Consider the following 16647-nt stretch of genomic DNA (forward strand, 5'->3'; position numbering starts at 1 on the left):
AACCTGTGTTTTTGGCTTTGTGCTTGCTTTTGCTTATACTTTAGCAAGGCCTATTTCCCACTGTATTTCTTTTATGTTTCAAGTGCACCATTGATGCTGATTGTTCCACTTTAGGATTTTTGAGTTTTTGGTCCAGAAAGCATTTTTGATTTGTATCAAGGCTTTGATATAAGGATGGCAGGTGTTATGACAGTGCTATCAAGTAACTCAGCTCATTGACATTTAGTTCGCATTTTGCCAGAACCACTTGGTTCCTGATCTCATTCCAGCCTTGGTCTAAACACAGACAAAAGATGTGAACTTAGAGGTGTCCTTGACATCAAGGCAGCATTTCACAGTTTGGCATCAAGGGGCCCTAACACCATGAGAACTGTGGGAAAATCTCCACTGGTTCAAGTCATACCTGCCACAAAGGAAAATGATTATGATTGTTGGAGGTCAATCATTTGAGTTCCAGGACATCACTACAGGAGTTCCTCAGAATATATCTCATACCCAACCATCTTCAGATGCTGCATCAATTACCTTATCTCCATCATTAGTTCAGAAGTGGGGAAGGTTGCATATGATTGCATACTGTTCAGGACTATTCACAAGGATACTGAAACAGTCCATGCAGTATGCAACCAGACCTGGACAGCATTCAGGTAAGTGGCAAGTAACATTGTGCCATGTAAGTATCAGGCAATGACCATCTTCCCATGGCATTCTAAACATTACTATTACTGAATCCTTCACTATCAACATCCTGGAGGTTACTATTGACAAGAAATGACCTGGACCAGCCATATAAGCACTTTGGCTACAAAAGCAGGTCAAAGGTTGGGACTTCTGCAGCAAGTAACTCCCACCCCCTAACTCCTAAAAGTCTGTCCACCATTTACAAGACTGGAGTGATGTAATACCCTCAATGCCCTGGATAAGTGCAGTTCCAAAAACACTCAAAGCTCGACACCATCGTAAGTGGCCTGTTTTTTTTTTTTCCACCCCATTCACCATCTTAAATACCCACTCCTTTCACCATCAATGCACAGTTGCAGCAGCATGTATCATCTACAAGATGCATTGTGGCAACTCACCAAGGTTCCTTCAACAACACCTTCCAAACCCATGACTACCTAGAAGGACAAGGCAATAGATTGACGGGAACCTAAAAGGACAAGGCAGTAGATTGACGGGAACACCACAATCTGCAAATCCCCTCCAAACTGCGTATTCCTGACCTTGGAACTATATTGCTGTTCCTTCACTTGCTGGGTCAAAATCCTGGAACTCCCTTCTAATCACCACCGTGGATGTATCAGCACCAGATGCACTGCAGTGGTTCAATTTGCCTCACCACCACCTCCAGGGCAATTGGGGATGGACAATAAAATATTGGCCTCACCAGTGATGCCCATGTCTGATGAAAAGTTTAAAAAGAAACTTTTGAGTTCAAGTTACTGAAACAATTTGTGAACCACCTTTCTGAATATCTGTCCTGAAAAGCAGCGAGACAAATATTGAAATGTGCATCTCCATCAACAGGTGAATTGTTATCCAAATCCAACATTCCCAGTTAGGTTTCACAGTTAGTATGTTGTAAAGGGGCTGTACCCATGCATGCGGTGTATGGGGATTGCCTGTGGAATCCGTTCCAAGAAAGTTGATATCTAGTTTGATTGGTAATCCTGAGCATGGAACACTAGTGGCAACTCGGGTAAGCATTTAACTTTCTGCCCAGATCAAAGAAAGCAGCACATGTTATGGAGCAATTGGGTCTACAGTTTCCCTACCCAAGAATCTGTTGCAGTTTCACAGTTATTCCAAAGTCACAACCTAAGCTGCTTCATCCTCCACACACCGGTAAAGGTTCTCCCGATATCCTTTCCACAAACCTCTCGCACCCGCTCCTTGTTCTCTGTACAGGCATTACACATTCAACTCTGCAACATTCTTCAAAATGTTCACTTCTTCCTTGAAAATAGGACTTCTAAAACTAAGTCTGCTGCTTGATACAATATGACCAATTTGAGTCGGGTAATTTTTTTTAGACCTGCATATCCAAACCATCACTGAATTTCCAATTGTTTCGACTATGAAAATTAATTCCAAAGCACTTTTGATACATGAGTAAGCAAATGGTTCAGTTGCAACTATATGTCAGCCTTTACCAAATGTCCTGGGGTGATTTAGAATTAAATGACATCAATACTAATATAACAAGTTACCCCAGAAAAAGATGGATGAGAAAATGTATTTATGTGCAAACAGATTTATTATTTTTGTACACGTGACTAGCTGAAAAAGTGGACGATATGTAGTCCCACCAGACAACTGGTTTTCAGGTACCCAAGATGATGTAAGAAGTAGGCAATTGGTCCTGCTGTAGCAAATGTGCCCTGAAGCAGCCAATAAGAATCGGTCACCTTTAGATAATAACCGATGGCAGATGAATCAAAATTTATATTTGTGTCGTACTTTATAGCCTGTTTCATCATCTTTCTCCCTTCGAACAGATTCCTTCCTCATGCTGGGGGAGCTGATGTGCAGAACAGATGGAGCTAGGTTGCACCCTTCTGGCCACAGTCCATCTGGCATGACAACAAGATTGAAGCCCTGCCCACTATAATTGGCACTGTTACAATCTTAAAAACTCATAACTTTTAGTATTTGGATGGGGTGGGGGTGGGGCTAATGGGAGAGAGCCAGCACAGCCGTTTTCCCGGACAGTAATGATCCAAGAGATGCACTATTTTCAGAATGCTTTTATGGTTCCATATATTTGAAATGGTGCTGATGTAAACATGTTTCTGGTTTACAATGCTGATGACACAAATGCTATCTCCTATGATTCAACAATCCTTTCCTGCACTGCTCACTCCCCCATAACTCCCACTTAATTGTTAAAGTAGCTTCATTGCCCTGCAGCTGTGTGAACATTGTTTAAAATTTAGAGCGAGCTTCAATCACCTCTTCGCAACGTCTTGCAGCCGCCAACTCTCCATTTAATTGCCCTCTTGGCCAACACTTGATAAATCTCTTGTATTTAGTCCAGAAGTGAATGACTTATTCTGTTGCTCACCAACAAAGTGTAATAATCGGACTGCAAAAACTGGCAGATAGATTTACCCTTCTATTAGGACAGACTGATTTTACAAACTGCGCCGCCTCATTTATTTGCCTGTCCAAGATTTAAAACAAAATAAATCTGAAGTGATAGTGGGCAGGGGACGTGGCTGGTACGAAGCCCTGGAATATTGAATAAGCAATGCACTTTGGGCAGTGTATTGATTGCTGAATCTTTATAGATCTTTGGATACCAGACAATTGAATTCCATCCAGTTAGCAAACTGGTGGTCTGTTGCACTCTGAATCTGTCTCAGGACCAGATCTTCAAAGGTCTTGGGGTTTGGACACGGTGGGATTTAAAAACGTGATCCTGGAGGTCACCGATGCCTCCGGGTTAGTTTGCAATTTTCAAAGGGACAGTGAGGGAAGGGAACAAGAGAAACAGGCACTGTCAGTTAACAGCCCCTTAAACTTCAAATGGCTGGGGTGTTTTGGGAAGCAATTTTGAAATTGATTTTGGAAATCCCACAAAATCTGGTCCCATTTGGTGCCCAACTGTTGGGTCACTACTGGGCAAAATACAGTTAATTTAATTGAAATTTCAGGGGTCGACTAACGTCCCACAATTTGAGAAGGGCAATAAATGTTGGCCTAGGCAGCGACACCCACATCCCATTAAAATGAATTTTAAAAAAAAACTTGGCTTCCATTGTTACTTTGCATGTCTTGATCCTCCTGGCCCTTTTGTGAGTTGTCTGCTCTGCTCAGCAAGGGAGGAACAGCCTTAATTTGCCGATGACACCAGGCATACAGTTCTCGGCTCCAGGGAGGGGCTTGACACCTCTAATTTGGTGCCAAGTTCACTTCCTATCTAATTACGGCAGTAGCAGTAGATCAAGACGATTGACTCAGTTCAGGCACAACATCGCGACCCAGAATTCAAACAGGTGTGTTTCTGACACCGCATTGAAAATGCAGACCTTAGAATTAGTTGCTTTCCAGCACAGTTGTGTCAGTAAATTATTATTATTAGCTGACTTAACTAGGTTGGGGTTATTGACACCCAAGAGATAATTTTGGTATTTTATTCCAAATGTGGGGATGGCTCTTCCCATCACTTTCCTCCCTTTTTGTCTGCGTTATTGTTACTTATGTAAACTGCTCACACTGTCATTAGTTCCGACCTCACCGGGAGATTTTGATTTCTGTAGCACTATTTCCCCACGTTGTTGGATTTGTTCTGACTTTAATTGTACTTGGGCACTGGCCTGCTCTCCTTGATCCTATTGTTGAGCCCTACATAGCTGATGTTACCTTGACTCCTGGAGCCACAGTGGGTTAGGTGTTGCTGCCTTTTGTTTAAGACCAGAACTGGACAGTAGACTTGATCATGGTTTGAATTCTGATTTAGTTTCGGCAGTTGAATCATAAAATTTACAGTGCTGAAGGAGGCCTTTAGGGGCAATTTAGCATGGCCAATTCACACAGCCTGCACATCTTTGGACTGTGGGAGGAAACCGGAGCACCCGGTGGAAACCCACGCAGAAACTGGGAGAAAGTGCAAACTCCACACAGACCACAGACAATCTCAAAGTCTGAAATCAAATTTAAAGAGTCATCTTGTTTTAAAAAGTAACGATTTATCGGGCTTTCAAAAGTTTTAATATTACAAAATCAATTTTAACTTCCTTTTCAGGCGTGAACCTCCTTATTAAGTATTTACAAATTGAGAGGAAGCCTCTGGAAATGCAGTTCTAAAAATTTTTAATGTACTTAATCTCTAATTATTTGAAGAAGTAAACCCTCTGGAGCAGTGTGGACACTGTCCAGTCAAAGTAGTGGAGCATCTCTGACAGCCCCCCCTAATGCTGAATGGACTGTCATTACTGGCACTGCAAAATCCAGCTCGACTTGTTTGTTATCACCTTTGCTGTTTGTGGAAGCTTGCCATGTTGAAATTGGCTGACATTTCTCCTCCATTATATTAGTTCAAGAGTATTTAATTGGCTGTGAAGTGTGTTGTGATGTTCTCCGATTGTGAAAGGACTTTACACATGTAAGACTTAAGTTGGAGATACGATGGGAACCTATGTGAGGAGACGAGAGAGGGAAACAAAGATAGAAAAGTAAAAAACAAAAGTGGAATGCAGAGGAAACGAGAGCGTACGTAAAAGATGTGTGACAATATTTTTTTAAAAAACCACAACTCCAATGGCTGGATTCTCTGGTCACCGAGACTTGTATTTCTCGACAGTGCACCATTCTCTGGCGGCAGGATTCTCTGCTTCCGCCGCTTGTCAGTGGGATTTCCCAATGAAACCACCCCCATATCGCCGGGAAGCCCGTGGGTGGGGGAGCGCTGCTGATGGGAAAAGTTAACCACAAAAGCGAGAGCATTCCGGCCATTGTATCTGAATGCACGGAGCATTCGCAATAAGGTAAACCAATTAATAGCGCAAAAAGATGTAAACAGGTACAATATGATGCCACCACGGATGCATGGTTGTAGGGTAACTAAGGAACTGACAAGGAACAGCATTCGATATTTAGGAAATGAATGAATGAAATGAAAATCGCTTATTGTTACAAGAAGGCTTCAATGAAGTTACTGTGAAAAGCCCCTAGTCGCCACATTCCGCTGCCTGTTCGGGGAGGCTGGCATGGGAATCGAACCGTGCTGCTGGCCTGCCTTGGTCTGCTTTAAAAGCCAGCAAATTAGCCCAGTGTGCTAAACCAGCCCCTGCAAAAGAATTCCCGTTATTTTTCTGGAGGGGTACACAGTCCCCATCGGGGAATTGAACCCCGTGACAGGCGGGGATACTGACCACTATACTAACAAGGAACGGGCATGTAAAAGGGAAAAGGAGGTGAGTGGCATTCTTAGTAAAAGATAAAATCGCTGCAATAATGTGAGAGGATATTCAAGATGTAGAATCAGTCTGAGTGAAGCTGAGAAGCAACAAGGGACAGAAAACAGTGGAAGTTGTCTATAGGGCTTCAAATAATACTGGTATGGTAGGGGATGGCATTAAAGAGGAAATTAGATGTAGAATTCTTACAGTGCAGAAGAAGGCCATTTGGCACATCAAATCTACACTGACCCTCAAAGAGCATCCTAAGTAGGCCCACTCCCCCCCCCCCCCCCCCCCCCCCCCGCCTTATCTACGTAATCCTGTAACACCCACCTAACCTTTGGAAGCCATGGTACAATTTAGCATGGCCAATCAACCTAAATTAGAGATGCATGTAACAAGGGGGCTGCAGTAATCATGAGTTACTTTAATCGAAATATAGATTATGTCTTATAATTATGTCTGGGCTTGCCCCTGCTGGCTTCGCCTGTGGCTCCTCCCCTCGGGCTCAGGTATGAAGTGGCCAACCTCCGGCCCTGCCTTCAGTCTGGGGCCGGCTGCCAGCAGGTACCTTTAAGCTAATTAAAGCCACAGTTTCACACTCAACTCATCTTCTGTCGTTATTGATGGTACATCAGAGAAGGTCTGAGGGGTGAATTGGCTACGATAGATTGGGGAACTTCATAAAAATCCATAATTGTTGGAGGGCATTTTGTGATACTGGACTATGATATAAATTATAGGTGGCCCTGTAACTACATTTGTGCTCCTGTATTACTTTTGAATAGTTCTGATGAAACAAAAGGTACTCATTGGCTTAGATGCTTGTTTAGAAGAGGCAATTTGTGGAAATAAATAGTGTATACACAATGCTGTTAATATCAGAAAAGACACAAAATGGCTGTTAGCTATTTTGTGATATTAAAGACACAAACTGGCTGAACAAGCCACATTCTCTGTAAACTGTCTCATGGGACCCAAGCGTGAGTACGTATAGAGAGTGTCCCTCCTGTCTTCAGTGAGAAAAACCTGCTCTCTCTTCATGCTTGAGAATCTTCAGTGCTTGGTTGGCCAATTTCCATATTGGCCCCAGTGACCAAGTTGTGTAAAGTTCCAGACGAGTGACCACACGGAAGTGATGATTATAAGAAAAACTCATTTCTCCCAGGCCAGGCCCACACTTGGGCCGGAGTATTTATGTTCCAGCGGCCCCTAGCTTAAAGGGGTGGCTCCACCCCTTCATCTGGGGAGATCGTTCTCTGGTGAGGCCACAGGGACTCTTAGGTTACAGACCCTGTGCCTTCTGATCAGACCCTGTGCCTTCTGATCAGGTTATAACGCCCCTCCCCAAAGTCCCACACGTCTTCCACCTCGACGCAACAGGGGAGAGATCTTTCACCCACTTTGTTCAAAGCTATATCTTGAACACCCGCTGTTCTGGGTACGAAGGGATGTAATGAAGCGGGGAGCGACGTTTGCGGGTCGAACACCTGAGTGGTTCCACTGTGCTGGCCCGGCAATGATTACTTGACCCGTTCACACTGCTGTCGGCAAAGTCCCCCTGGTTGATTCTGGGTCCGATGAGTTGACCTCCCGCATCTCTAAATCAAGGGGCTCAGCTGACTCATTGGGTGTTACAGGTGGTTGTTCCAGAGGCAGGTGCTACATCAGTCGTGAGGGCTTTGATTTGACCTTGGGGACCTGTAAGGCTCGGCTGCAGAGGTGGTCCAGGTGTCTGTTCGATTCTTTACCTTGTACTCGTACAAAGTACGAGACTGGTCCTGATCACTTTACCACTGTCCCTGTGATCCGGAATAACCCATTGGAGAAATTTTGGATGTAGACCGCGTCGCCTGCCACAAATTCCCTGATAGGTCTGGATCATGTTTCGGCGTGTTCCAGTCAGTCACGGACCTTTTGCCCGACGCCTGCAGGATGAGGCTCGACCTCGTACCCAGTCGATGATCCATTAACAATTCCGAGGGTGCCACTTGGGTGGTTATGTGGTCCGGTAATAGAAACAAAAACAGTCCAGATGGATCTCCGGGGAACTGGTGGTCCGTTTTCGCATGCCGAGCTTAAATGTCTGCACTGCCCGTTCGCCCAATCCGTTGGAAGCCCGTGAACACAAAAGGTAAGTCTGAGCTGCTTGGTAGTGGCCCGCAATGTCGTCATGGTCATTCGGGGGACATCTATCCACTTCAAATAGGCGTCCATGATAATTAGATACATGGCTCCTTGCAGGGGTCCCACAAACCCCATGTGGCGGGGGGGACCAATCCCACCCCTCGTCGCCAGTATAAAATTCAAAGCGAGAGGGCAGCATGGTGGCGCAGTGGGTTAGCACTGGCTCACGGCACCAAGATCCCAGGTTCGATCCCGGCTCTGGGTCACTCTGTATGGAGTTTGCACATTCTCCCTGTGTTTGCGTGGGTTTCGCGCCCACAACCCAAAGATGTGCAGGGTAGTTGGATTGGCCACACTAAATTGTCCCTTAATTGGAAAAAAATGAAGTGGGTACTCTAAATTTATAAAGAGAATGTTCCAGGCAAGTGACCCCAAAGAAGCGATGACTCAAATTTATTTTACCTATTATATTATACCTGCTCCCCAAAAGGTCTCCCGCGCCAAGCCCACACTTGAGCCGGAGTATTTATGTCCCAAAAGCCCCAGCTGAAGAGGATGGCTCCGCCCTCTTGTAGGGAGATCGTACTCTGGTAAGGCCACAGGGACGGAGGTTACAGACTCTGTGGCCTCCAGTCGGGTTATAACAAGAGGCAATCTCACAATTTGCACATCACACCAGGGGCACTCGACAGCAGAATTGGGGCAAGTATATGGAAAGTGAAATGGCCAAATTGTAGGAAATAAGGGTGGACATACAAACCAGTGTTACCTATAAAGTGAAAAGATGGCATTAAAAGCCTTGAAACTGTAATAACTTCATTATTGATACTGGGTTTTGTTGCTCATGTTTCAATAATGTCAATTACATTTGCAAACAATTTTTTTTTAAATCAAAGGATATAATTTTTTTAGAGGTCGTCTATGCTCACATTCTGGCCGGGATTCTTCCCTAACCGGCGGGTCGGGGGGGTCCCGGCGTGTTGGAGTGGCGTGAACCACTCTGGCGTTGGGCCGCCCCTTTAGGGGCCAAGACCTCACATTGAGGGGTTGGCCCGCGCCGGAGTCATCCCCGCTCCGCCGGCTGGCGTGAACGGCCTTTGGCATCACGCCAGCCGGGGCCGAAAGGACTTCGCCGGCCGGTGGAAATCCGTGCATGCGCCGGAGCGTCAGCGGCTGCTGACGTCATACCGGCGCATGAGCAGGGGAGGGTGAAGACCAAGGCGGAAGAAAAAGAGTGCCCCTATGGCACAGGCCCGCCCGCCGATCGGTGGGCCCCGATCGCGGGCCAGGCCACCATGGGGGCACCCCCCAGGGTCAGATCGCCCCGCGCCCCCTCCAGGACCCCGGCGCCCGCCCGTGCCGCCAATCCCGCCAGTCAGGTAGGTGGTTTAATCCATGCCAGCAGGAGAGGCTTGTCAGCGGCGGGACTTCGGCCTATCGCGGGCCGGGGAATCGCCGCAGGGGACCCGCTGACCGGCACGGCGCGATTCTTGCCCCCGCCGAATCCCGGATGGCGGAGAATTCGGGAAACGGCGGGGCGGTATTGACGCCGGCCCCGGGCAATTCTCCGACCGGAGGGGGGGGGGGGAAGAGTTGGAGAATCCCGCCCTCTATCTCTAGCCATATATTTTTCCAACAAGAAAAACATATTACTCTACCGCAGGGGTGGGCAAACTACGGCCCGCCAAAGGTATTTCTGCGGCCCTCCAAGTCATTAAAAAAAAAAAAAAATTTTTTTTTTAAGGTTAATGGGGGGGGGGGGGGGGGGGGGGGCTGTTGGGTTACTTACTGGTATAGGGTGGATACGTTGACTTGAGTAGGATGATCATTGCTCGGCACAACGTCGAGGGCCGAAGGGCCTGTTCTGTGCTGTACTGTTCTATGTTCTATATGAGGCGCCCAGAATCATAACCGGGTGAAGTAATTATTTTACTTAATATACTATGCGGCCCTTTGTGAATTGTGAATTTCTGAATGTGGCCCTTGCACGGAAAAGTTTGCCCGCCCCTGCTCTACCGTTTCCAATTTTGATTCTTCACTCATTACAATCCACCCAACTCCCATTCTGGGCACCGCATTTTCAGAAGGAGACCTTACAGAGGCTGTAGTAAAAGATTTACAAGAATGGTTCCAGTGATGAGAACCTTCAGCTACATGGATAGATTGGAGAAGCTGAGGCTGTTCTCTTTGGAGAAGATTGAGGAGGTTTGAAGAGCTAATGAAGAGTCTGGACAGAGTAGCTTGGGAGAAACCTTTTTTGATGTAAGGGACAAGGACCAGAGGGCACCAATTAAAGGGTGATTTTAAAGGCAAAAGAAGCAATAGTGATATGAGGAAGAAAATTTCACGCAGTGAGTAGTTCAACTCTTCGATGCACTGCTCTGGTTGCATTTAGTTAGAATACAAGTTAACAAAAGTTTTATCACTGAATGATTGCAGCACAAAATTAGGCCATTCAGCCCTTTATGTTCGTGCCAGCTCTCGCCAAGCCCACCTTTTCCCTGTAGCTCTGCAATTTTTTTCTTTTCAGATAGTTATCCAATTATGTTAGTCTCGCCGCACATTCTTGGGATGCACTCTCCCATACCCCCTCCCCCCCGCTCCCACCAACACTAACTGGCCCCTCTGCCCCACCCCCCCCTCACACACACACACAAGCGTGCACACACATCCTGTAGTCAGCCCCTCTTCACTTTTAGCACAGCTCAACCAGCCAGTGAGAAGAGTGTGGTAGCTTTGACAATCCAAGCCATAGCCAGCACGTGACCATTTTAAAATGGCTTTGAAAGGGAGCAGCAAGTCCTGTGATTGAGAGTTGAGCAGGGAGCCAGAGGTTGCCAGTGGCATCAATGCAGTAAGGTGCAGTCTCGAGGGAATGGGTGGTCCTGACTTCCTTCATTGTTTCTGTCTCCCCAATGGGGTCTCAGCCCCCAGTTTGGGCACCACTGCCCTTCTTGAACAGCATACGCAACATTTGCTATTTTCGAGTCCTCTGACATCACCCCTGTACCCGAAGAGATTTGGAAGATAAATGGTGCCTCTGTATTTTTCACCTTTGTTTTTTCTAGGTATCTTCACATACAGCTCTTCTTGTCCAGCTAATTTATCAACTTTAAGTGGAGCTAGCCTACTTCATATCCCCTCTTTAACAGCTGTGGCCCAGCTGATAACACTGTCGCCTTTGCGTTCTAAGGTTTCAAGTTCAAATCCCACTCCAAGACTTGAGTACAAACATCCAGGCTGACCCTCAAGTGCAGTACTTAGGCTGCCAGTGGTGCCTTTTTCAGATGAAATATTAAATCAAGGTGCCCTCTGCCTTTTCGAGTGAATGTAAGAGATCCCACAGTGCTATTTCAAAGAAGAGCAAGCAAATTAAACCTGATAACCCTGGTCAATATTGATCCCTCAATTGACATCAAAAAGACAGATTCTCTGATTGTTACCACATTGCAGGTTTCTGGGCATTTGTTGTTGTCAAATTAGCTGCCGTGTTTTCTACATCACAGCAATATTTCATTTTCTACAAAGTGCTTGAGGTATATCATGATATTGCAAAGCGCTATAGAAATACAAATCATTTAAAAAAAATTTTTTTTTAGCCCACCCAGTGTCTTATCTATCACTTTGACATGACTCGCATTATCTTTGGTAAAAACAGATACAAATTAGTTATGTAGAACTCCAGCTGTGCCTCCTGCTTCCTTAGAACCTTTTTGATCCTGAATCAGTCCCACTCCTCACTCTTCCCCCGTTTTGCTGTTTATATACATACAGGAGACTTGGATTTCCTTTTACGCTTACTGTCAGTCTCTCATGCTCCGACTTATGATTGACACATACTAACTTCCTAATACATCCCAGTTACTTTTTGTTAGTATTTAATTATTCACATTTACAGGGATAATATTTGGTCTATAAGAATGGGAGGGGAATGTGATCAGGCCGTTTCAGCTAAGGGTATCTCTGCCGACAAGATTATTCATTAAATTGACCACTCAGTATTGCTCTGAAAACAGATTGTATTCTCCAACCCCAATAGAGCAGTGGAGCCTTTTAAAAGCAAAACATTTGACGTGTAACTTGATCCTAGTGTTGTGTTTTTATAATAATATAAAAGCACCAATCACTCATGAAGAATGGAATTCATTCATTGAGACTAGGGACATGAGAGCATATATACATGAATTGAAAGCTTGAAGACATCAGCAACAGATCTGCTGATTCTGTTCTGCTGTACATACATATATTCATAGCAAAAGAGTGGTAAAATAAGGAGTAGGGCCGATTATGGATCAAAAAGGAGATTTATCAAGGAGGCCAAAATGAAACTCGATTGGATCACATGACCCACAACAACAACAACACAAAAACAACTACTTGTAATAAATTTGGAATAATCTGGCATGGTTAGCCTTTCAGTTTATTGAGGTAGAAGTTTTTTCTTCTCAAATCTCCTCTTTCTCCAGTTACTGCCCATGGTCAGTGCGCATTCTGGTCACCCAATCTCAGAGTGCAGTTCTGGCACCACACTAGTGGAAGGATGTGATTGTGCTAAAAAGGACGCAGAGGAGATTCACAAGGATGTTGCCTGGGATGAGTATTTCAGCGATGAAGAGAGGCTGGTTAGGCTGTGGTTGTTCTCCTTAGAGCAGAGAAGGGGGGCATGATTGAGGTGTAAAAAATTATGATGGACAGATAGGATAGACAGGAAAAAAACATTTCCCCTTAGTTGAGGGGTCAATACCAGGGACCATACATTTAAGGTAATGGACAGGAGGTTTAGAGGGGATCTGCGGAGAAACGTTTTCACCTAGAGGCTGGTGAAAATCTGGAACTCACTGTCTCAAAGGGTGGTAGAGGAGTGAACCCCCAACATTTAAGAAGCATTTATAGGATCACTTGAAAAGCCGTAGCATACAAGGCTATGGATTTATGCGCTATAAAACTCTATGACTCTGTGACACTGTTCCAAGTCGAGTCATCTGCTCAAACCTGCACAATCTCAGCTTCTCATTAAATTTCAATTATGTCATTGCCTCAGTAATCCATGAAAGCAAATTGGGGTTCTGAGAAGTTTTCCTCACTATTAAACATCCCCCAATGTCTTTGAATCATCCCAGTTGCTCTTTCCTGAACTCCTATCTGCATTATTAATGCTCCACGGGCAGTAAAACCAAGAAATGTGTGCACAACGTTCTAAATGTAATCTTGCCAAGAGTGAGATAGAATATCTTCCAGTTGGCGGTTCTGAAGAGGGTGGGAACCCTCAGTATTTAAGAAGCATTTCAATGAGCACTTCAAAGGCCATAGCGTACAAGGCCATGGACCAAACGCTGGACAATTGGATTAGAATGGATAGGTGCTTGATGGCTGGCACAGACATGATGGACTGAAGTGCCTCTTTCTGTGCTGTAAAACTCTAAGACTCTGTTGACCTCTTCCAGCTTCTATGGTGTGTGGACTGAAGAAACTTGTTCTGCAGCAAAGTAGGACGGCATATGGCTCGACGGGAATTATTTTGATAATTGCCCTGACAAAATATTCTTGGAGATCAAATTGCCTGACTTAAGCAAATTAGTCAGAATTGAATTCTGATTTGAAATAATATGATTAGTGGAAGTAAAATGTTACTTGAGCAGGAGAAACCATCTGCTATTTTATAGTTGACAAAGAAATCTGAAAACGCACATTTTCACTATTTTCCACCATAACAGTGAAAGTTTGCAGCTGACCTTGCATTTTGCAACATTAATTGTAGAAATGGAGAAAATGTAGAGATGGGGGTTGTGGCGGGGGGGGGGGGGGGGGGGGGGGGGGGAAACTGGCAGACTCTCCACGACGTTTCATGGATCATCAATCATTCAATGTTCGGCTCCAATGTGACAAAAGAACATTCTAATGATGGCGGTTGTTGGGTAGTAAATCAATATTTATATGCAACTTGAAGAAATCAATCAAATTTTAAAATTGTGTACGACTATTTGAAAATAGGATCCTTTACTCATAAATACTTAAGTAATTAAGTCATTATAGTTGTCTATTTGTAAATGTAAGATTTTGATAAGTTGTCCCACAGCAATAACACGTTAGGGATTATATAAACACCTCTATTCATAAGCCAGTAAAATGGCTATAGACATTTTGCAATTCCATAATTGTGCACAAATTCAATATTTATTTAAGGTGGATTATTTTACATGCTGAAATCTACAAAATGGTTTCTGAAGTTTTTCAGTTCATAACACAACAACCGAAGATGAGGAAAGTATTATTTTATTCCATTTCTGCATCTTTCCCCTCCCGTTGAATAAAACTTTATGGTGTTTTCTGGGAGGGAGGGGAAAGAACCCCCTTCACAAGTGGATACATTGAAAAACTATTTTTACAAGTTTGGACACTCTTCAGGGGTTTAAATCTCATTCTCAGCCTGGATGCAGGTGGGCCCCATTTCTGCCCTTAGCTACACCATAGTGTCACCAGGCATCCATCTGTTGATTGGGTTGCTGGGTCCCAATTGATAGACAACAGGTCACTGGAACTTCCAACTTGGTGATTCCTAATCTCCAGCTCTTTCCTTGGTCAATGGTCATGTTTGGGATGGGGAGAAGATTCTTACCCCAGTAGAATAAAATGGAATCGCTGACTGGAGGCCGAAGGCTGTACTCAGATCCTGGCCTAGTTCTTCGTGGGTCAGGTGTTCTTCCACTGGGGCCACAGCAGGAATAAGCAGATTTCTAGATCAACTTTTCACCAAAGCCACAATTAACAGGTTCTGCATCAAATTGCTTATTCTCACTCAAGTTGGCTGTGTTTTAAGTGTCTCCGTTCTTTGGGCTATCCAATGCCAATGACTGCCGGCCCTCTCTCCTACTCATTTGACTCAAGGGTGCTTAAGTAACCTCTACAAAATTAACAGTTGGAGGTTCAATCCTCTTTCCTAATATTCCCCCATCAACCTATGTAACAGGAGAATATAGTGCATTTCTGGTGCAACTGTTGCCCTCTGACGTCCAAATTTGTGACGTATCGCAGTTTCTGGCCAAAGGGCAATCAAAGTTCACTCATGCAGAACATTAACGTCAGCCACATTTACAAAGTTGATTATTCTTGAGTCTCTCATCTCTACCAGCTGAAACGTGTAACAGCTTGTTCCTTTGCATCATTATTGTAGCCTAATGGACATTTCATGGGCTTCCAACAAATGAACTGAAACAAGAGAATTGCTTAGTGCTTACAGCTAAGAGAATAAACAGATGGCATGATATTTTAAAATGATTTGGATCTGCCAGTGAATTATTAAACAAGAAACAAAACAGCAGTTTGTACTTTCTGCTTGTTTTGTATTTTGTGCAATATTGATTATTAATCTTCCCTTATTGATGCCAGATTTTTCTTCAGATGCCCTGATCTGTTTCGGATTGAAAAACTATGTCCAAATGCTGTAAATAATTTTTTTAAAAGTGTTTGATAGAGTATTAAAGATTCAACAACCTTAGCACAAAGCAGTTTGCCATAAAAGTGCCGAATAATAATAAACTTCATGATATTTTCTCATGACAAAATCATTTTCCATTTCAGCCAGTAATTTAATGTGAATTGCAAAAGCACCATGATTGGAATAAACAGATGAGAAAGATTTTGGAAACTCCATTATTTAAAGAAATTTTATCGCAATACGGATGTTTAGATTCCGAACAACTGGTAGAATCCTGAGTCTTCCTCCGAAGCGGGTTTGGCGACAGGAGGAGATTTAATTGGGTGGGAAAGTGGCAATTGGGGGATTCTTCCATCCTCTCAGGAACGCCTCTTGGCAGCTTTCCCATCCTGCCACCTTAAGTGGGTGATTAATGTCCATTTATGGGCCTTATCCTCCAGCCGCTGATCTTAACCTACAGGTGGACAGGGGATAACCATACAGGGAAGGTATTAACCAAACCCTGGTATATTGCTGTGGGCTTCCGGGGGAGATCCCTTATTCAAAGACACTCAGAGTCTGATCGAAGGACCAGGCATCGGGAAGGGAGGGGCTTTCTGACAGCCACCTCTGCCCTGGTCACCACTCCCCCACCCTCTTTCCTGTGATCTCCTCTTCCCACCATTACACATTTGTGCCTGGGTCCCTCCATCATCCGAGGCCTTGGGTGGTGTAGCACCAATATCCTTGGCAGTGATGTTGCTCTGTACAGAAAAAAACATCGGCCTCTGATTGCCCTTTATCCCAGAGGACGGCCTGCTGCTGGCCTGTCAGATGCCTGATTGACACATGACGTGGTGGACCTTCTCAAAAAGAGGCAACACGGAGTTCTTCCCAAGGCTCCCATTTTCTCCACAGGTTTCTACCAGTATATTGTCAATCAGTCTGTAGGCCAGGTATTTGATCCAAATATCATGTTATACAGTCCAACACCATAGTGCCACACTGAAAAGAGGAAGTCTCAGGTCTCTGCCATTTTCCTGGATACTCCGCTGGTAACTCCCTCAAAGTTGCAAAAGGAAACTGATGAAATGTAATTTCTTTGATTTCTAATTCACGGAATGATACTTGATGTTCTTCTCTGAACTATGAAGGATGCATTGATGTGCCAAAGATGAGCATATGGTATTCCAAATATGGTCT

Source organism: Scyliorhinus canicula, chromosome 16 (assembly GCF_902713615.1).
Source record: "Scyliorhinus canicula chromosome 16, sScyCan1.1, whole genome shotgun sequence".
In the NCBI taxonomy this organism is placed as follows: Eukaryota; Metazoa; Chordata; class Chondrichthyes; order Carcharhiniformes; family Scyliorhinidae; genus Scyliorhinus; species Scyliorhinus canicula.